Source organism: Phoca vitulina, unplaced genomic scaffold (genome assembly GCF_004348235.1).
Source record: "Phoca vitulina isolate PV1807 unplaced genomic scaffold, GSC_HSeal_1.0 scaffold74, whole genome shotgun sequence".
NCBI classification, from domain to species: domain Eukaryota; kingdom Metazoa; phylum Chordata; class Mammalia; order Carnivora; family Phocidae; genus Phoca; species Phoca vitulina.
Genome location: NW_022589777.1, coordinates 126,500 through 132,523, shown reverse-complemented (window position 1 = coordinate 132,523; position 6,024 = coordinate 126,500). Strand labels below are relative to the sequence as shown.

Genomic DNA, 6,024 nt, shown 5'->3' with positions numbered 1-6,024 from the left:
AGTTTGTATATCATGTGCCCCAAGTAATCCCAGATGTAAAACAGCTGGGCCTTTCCACAGCTCTGCAGTCATTGAGAGAAATCCTTTTACCTTCACCAAACAGAAGAGTTCTATCTAGACAATTTGCACTCACTCCATCCCCTCAGTTAGGTCATCTTCTAGATTTTATTCATTATGGTGGACCAAATATGGAAACAATAAAAACATTATGGCTAGATTCAGAATTTGAGAGTCATGTCTGGGGAATATCTATTTCCACTTATTCAGCTAGCAAATGTACCTGATATTCAGTTAACCTATTTGTTTCTAGACTTAGTTCCAACTGTGTAAACTTAGGTATATCCCAGAAAAGGACCTCAGATTGAACAACTACAAAATGGACATATACTAAATGAGTCCTCTATCATTCTGGGATGTTTTTGACCACAGAAGTGAAAAAACAGCAACTGCAGTACTTTAACCAATGTCTGGATATAGGATAGATCCAAATGTCATCCATGTCCTCAAAGGCCCTTCCACATTTTTGCTCTGCCAAACCAGGTAACGCCCTTGATGATGTCACAATTTGTGCCCAAGAATCATTTCAAGACAGGCCAGCCACTGACAGAAGTTTAATATCCTTTCTGTAAGTCCCTTCTTAAAGAAAGGAAATTAATTCTAGGTACTTCTCAGATTTTCTCTCAGGCCTTATTGACCAGGATTGAATCACATACTATTCCAAAAACAATTGCTGGCATGGCAAATAGTTGTCTTAGGGTAATACACACTTGGTTTTAAAAAGTTATGCAATTTTGGTCTTGCTTGTGACTTTTTCTAAGAGGTTACACTTTTTCTAGTAGAATGTAAGAGGCTTTCTCTCACATTCATATCATACAGTTTTCTAATTCTTACTCATCTTAGGACTATAAAGGTTAGCTCATAGTTATTTACACACACACACACACACACACTATCAGATTCACAAAAACTACTACACTTTTAAAACACCGTGTTCACAAATCTGTGCAGAAAGAATACTCTCCTATTTTGTTGGTGGTAATTAAGCTAGTAAGACCTATACGGGAGCCCTCTGGCAATACCTTTCAAAATTTCAGTGTTATGTATCTTTGACCCAGACATTCTAGTTGTAGCAATTCATCCTACAAATACACTTGTACATTTTGAATTGTTGTCAGTATCAAGATACTTATTTTAAAATATTTATTGAGATCCTGTCATTGACCAGGCCATGTTCAAGTTGTTGGGGTATATTTCCGGAACAAAATAGGAAAATAACCCTGCCCTTATGGAGCTTATATTTTGGTGCCACATTATATATGACAGTAAAGCACTGAATGGTGTCAAAGATGGAGGCCAACACTCATCCTTAATACTTTAAGCTACTTCCTAAGCAAGTGTGAGCTTCTCTAAGGAAAAACTCCTTATTCTCTTTTTAACAGATTTATAGCATTTTGTTACATAATATACCATAATTTAATTAGTTTTTTATTGAGAAAAAAATAAAGTTCTGAAAAAGATTTGATTGTTCTGTGGCCATCTCAACAGGTAGTATCTAAAACTAGTTTTACTGGGTGTTATACGCAAACAATGAATCATGGAACACTACATCAAAAACTAATGATGTGATGTATGGTGATTAACATAACAATAAAAAGTTTAAAAAAAAACTAATGATGTAATGTATGGTGATTAACATAAACATAATAAAATAAAATAAATAAATAAAATAAAACTAGTTTTTAAGCATAAGATGAGAAAGCTTTACCAGTACTGATACAGAACAATCTCCAAGAGGTGTTGTTAAACTAAAATTAGGGGAAACAATATTTGTGTTTGCTTCTATATTGCATACAATGTTTCTGGAGGGAGATGTAAGAAATTAACTACTACCTTCTAAGGAGGTGGAGGCAGGGGAACTGGGTATCTGTGGGAATGGAGGGAGCTGAGGACTTTTCTCTATAAATATATTTTTGTAATTTTATGATTTTTTAAAAATATATTACTTAAATAAATTTAAAATTAAAAAATAAATTCTTACTGTATATTATAAAAATATTAATTTATTTTACTGTTACTGTTACTGAAAATCTCAAACTTATATTTACTAGCCATTTTTTGTCTTGATTCATAGGGGGTGCTTTATTTTCTGAGTATTATTTTTACTAAATTTAGTTCATTGAAATATTTTTGCCAGTCTCTTATTGGTTTATGATGTTCTTTATTCAATAGGAAACTTTTAATCAAGTCCAGAAATCTTTTCTTTAAACCTTTGTGAGTTTTGTTTTTTTGTTTGGTTTTGTTTTGTTCTTTTTTGTGGGTTTTTTTGTTGTTGTTTTTGTTTTTTGGGGGGTTTTCTTTGTTTTTTGTCTTTTACAAATTTTGCTTAAGAATTTCTTCTGAACCCCATCACCATAAAGACCATCAGGTATTTTCATGAACCTTATATTACTTTGAATCCATTTGAAATGTATTGTCATGTATAGTTTAAGAAATGGTTCCAACTTCATTTTTCCTCATGTATTTTACTAAACAATCAGTTATTGACTCACTCATGTGTGAAGTCTATTCTTGCCTTTGTGTGAGCACCAAGATGGTGGTTCATCCATGGCTAATCCATGACTACTAAGCCTCAGGATGCTCAGATCTTCCTCAACCACGTGTAACTTCCTTCCAGGCATGTTGGTTTGTTTGTTTAATAAAAACTCGGCTGAAGACTCTGGGAAACCCTTTGCAGATCCATTGTGATCTCTCTGGGCAGCCCTTGCTTCTCCAGGAGTGTGCACTAACAATCCTAGCCACTTTGGCAGCCCAGAACTCCAGCTTTGGCTCCTCTGCCCAGGTTCCGCCTAGCTTCTTGTCTGTAGTGCTGTGGTCTAGAAGTTCTCTCCAGGTAACCACAGGGCTCACTTTGCTTTTCAACTCCCAGAGATCTTGGTCCTGTACTGCTTAATGAAGACCCTTGTTTCATATTTTGTTTCTCTTTTTTCAGTTGTATGAGACAGGAGAATAAATCCAATTCCTTTTATTCCAACTTGTTTGGAAGCAGAAGTGTTCTATAGTATTTCTTAACACACAGTAAGGTGAATCTCTACTATGTTCTTATTTTTCTATATATTCCTAGCTTTTGCTATACTTTTAAGACATTTTTACACAGTCCTCCCAAAACCCCACTGGAATTTTGAACAAAATGACATCTAATTAATAGATCAAATTGGGGAAGGGTGATGTGACCTCTTCACAAGGTTAAATAGTTATAGCCATTCATATAGTGAGAGTATTTATATGTTTAGGTCTTCTTTTCATTCTTTTATTAGAACTTTATTTTTTTAATCTTCTTAAAGTGATTGTCTCTTCTTTATTAGTTTAATTCCTAGATGCTTTAGAATATTTTTGGTAATGTTATAAGTTGTCTCATTTTCTTTTGCATTTCATGGTTGGCTATTAGTATAGAGGGATACTCTTGATTGCATATATTCAGTGCAGAGCCAGAAATTTTGTTTACATTCTCTAATTAGTTCCAATAATTGTCTGCTGATTCTTTTTTTTTCTGCTGATTCTTTTTTATAACGTACATACATTATGCTATCATATAATTATACTTTTGATTCTTCCTTTCCAATCTTTAAATTTCTTATTTCTTTTGCTTTTATTAATCCAATGTACACTGTTCAGTGCACAGTGAACTACATTAGTGATAGATGGAAATGTATCATGTCTCTAACCTTAAAGAGAATGGCCTACGCTTTCATATTTAAGTGTGATATTTTCTGTTTTTTATGAGTAGGAAGCCATTAGTAAGTAAAGAAAATTCCCTACTCAGTATTTCTAGAAATATTTTCTATTTAAACAGATAGAAGTGTTTAATATTATCAATTTTTTCTAGATCTATTGAGATGCAATGAACTGTATTACTAAATTTTTCTGACATTGAACTATTCTTACTGAGCATTAATTGTGTGTTGACACTATACGTATATATATAGAGAGAGATATAGATTGATTTTTATTTTCATCAAAAGGGGAGATAAGCTATCATGGTAGCATGGGTCTAATCTTCTATTACTCAAATTTTAGGCTCAATTCCAGAACCCATAAATGTATACATATTTGAAAGAGTGGTTTATGATCTTTGGACATTAGTGTTCTCTTCTATGAACATCAAGATAGGGATGAGAGTCACGAATAAAATTCTATTATGTCTTGACTTGCAAGCTGTTGAGTTTACATAAGATCTTTGTTTCCCAATGAATCCCATCCCTCCATCCTTGCCTCTTTCCTTGAACCTTATCTTGAGTTAAGCTTTCGGGTTCTTTCATGCTTCCAGGTATTTGCATATACTATACCTTCTATGTAGCAGAACCTTCTTGTTTCAGTTAGACTTATTTGATTAACAACTGATGCTGCCTCTTGCTAGATTAAGAAAATTAAAATTTTCTAGCTCACAGCACAGACACAGAGGAACCAGAGCAGTGCTGCAAGTCTGAGCAGCAGGAAACCATGGGCCATCTTCTTCAGTTGTCACATAAAAAATCTACTCCAGTGCTCACTTCCATATTAGTAAAATTAGAACAATGCAGAGGAGATTAACATGGCCCCTAGGCAAGGGTGGCATGCAGATTTGTGAAGTGTTCCGTATTTCTCTATATTATATATTCAAAGTTGCTAAGAGACTAGATCTTAAATGTTCTCACCACAAAAAAGAGATGCTAATTATGTGATAGGATAGATATATTAGGTAACACTACAGTGGTAATTATATTTCAATATATAAATAAATCAACACATTGTATACAGTAAACTTATCCAAATATGTGAATTATATTTTATTAAATGTTTTTAGTTAAAAATATCTACTCCAAATGATTTCTTCATCACTTTATTACTCTACTTAAGATTCAAAATCCCTAGAGAAAGATTGCAGTTGGTCTTGCTTATATTCTCTACCATCCATTGATGGGGTCAGGACACCTGGACTTATCGTACCACTGAGACTGATCACAAAGGTGGAGAGACCATTTTCTTTTCTTTTTTTTTAAATTTTTTTTATTGTTATGTTAATCACCATACATTACATCATTAGTTTTTCATGTAGTGTTCCATGATTCATTGTTTGTGCATAACACCCAGTGCTCCATGCAGAGCGTGCCCTCTTTAATACCCATCACCAGGCTAACCCATCTTCCCACCCCCCTCCCCTCTAGAACCCTCAGTTTGTTTTTCAGAGTCCATCGTCTCTCATGGTTCATCTCCCCCTCCGATTTCCCCCCCTTCAGTCTTCCCCTCCTGCTACATTCTTCTTCTTTTTTTCTTTCTTAACATATATTGCATTATTTGCTTCAGAGGTACAGACCTGTGATTCAACAGTCTTGCACAATTCACAGCGCTCACCATAGCACATACCCTCCCCAATGTCTATCACCCAGCCACCCCATCCCTCCCACCCACCCCCACTCCAGCAACCCTCAGTTTGTTTCCTGAGATTAAGAATTCCTCATATCAGTGAGGTCATATGATAAATGTATTTCTCTGATTGACTTCTTTCGCTCAGCATAACACCCTCCAGTTCCATCCACGTCGTTGCAAATGGCAAAAGGAGAGACCATTTTCTAAAGGAAAATGTTTCATATTAGAAGAAGGAATGGGTTCTGGCAATACCCCAAATAAGAAATGTTCACTGTATTTGCACACATCATTGTTTGGATAACCCCTATTTATTAATCAAGTTCTTGCTTTGGAGTCATAACTTAATGTAGGAATGTATTAAGGGTCCTGTTTCCATTTTCCCATTGCATCTCATTTCTTCTCTGTGCCAACACATACACATCACAGTATTGTATTCCTGTTATCTTCACAGAGGTTTAGATACTTGATAGCAGAAACCCTACCCTAACTTCTAACCCTAGATATGTCTTCCCAGATTTTAGCACATAGTACTTGACACATGGTGGGTGCTTAATTATTATTTTGGGGAAGGAAAGAAGGAAGGAAGGAAGGAAGGAAGGAAGGAAGGAAGGAAGGAAGGAA

General features: G+C 34.9%; 1 non-coding gene across 1 annotated transcript; it reads left to right on the top strand.

Annotated features, from left to right (window-relative positions):
- The first annotated feature begins 4,537 nt into the window (after positions 1 to 4,537).
- Positions 4,538 to 4,640, top strand: LOC116625210. Its single transcript, XR_004298028.1, has one exon. It is a non-coding gene; the product is annotated as a U6 spliceosomal RNA (small nuclear RNA).
- The last annotated feature ends 1,384 nt before the right edge of the window (positions 4,641 to 6,024 follow it).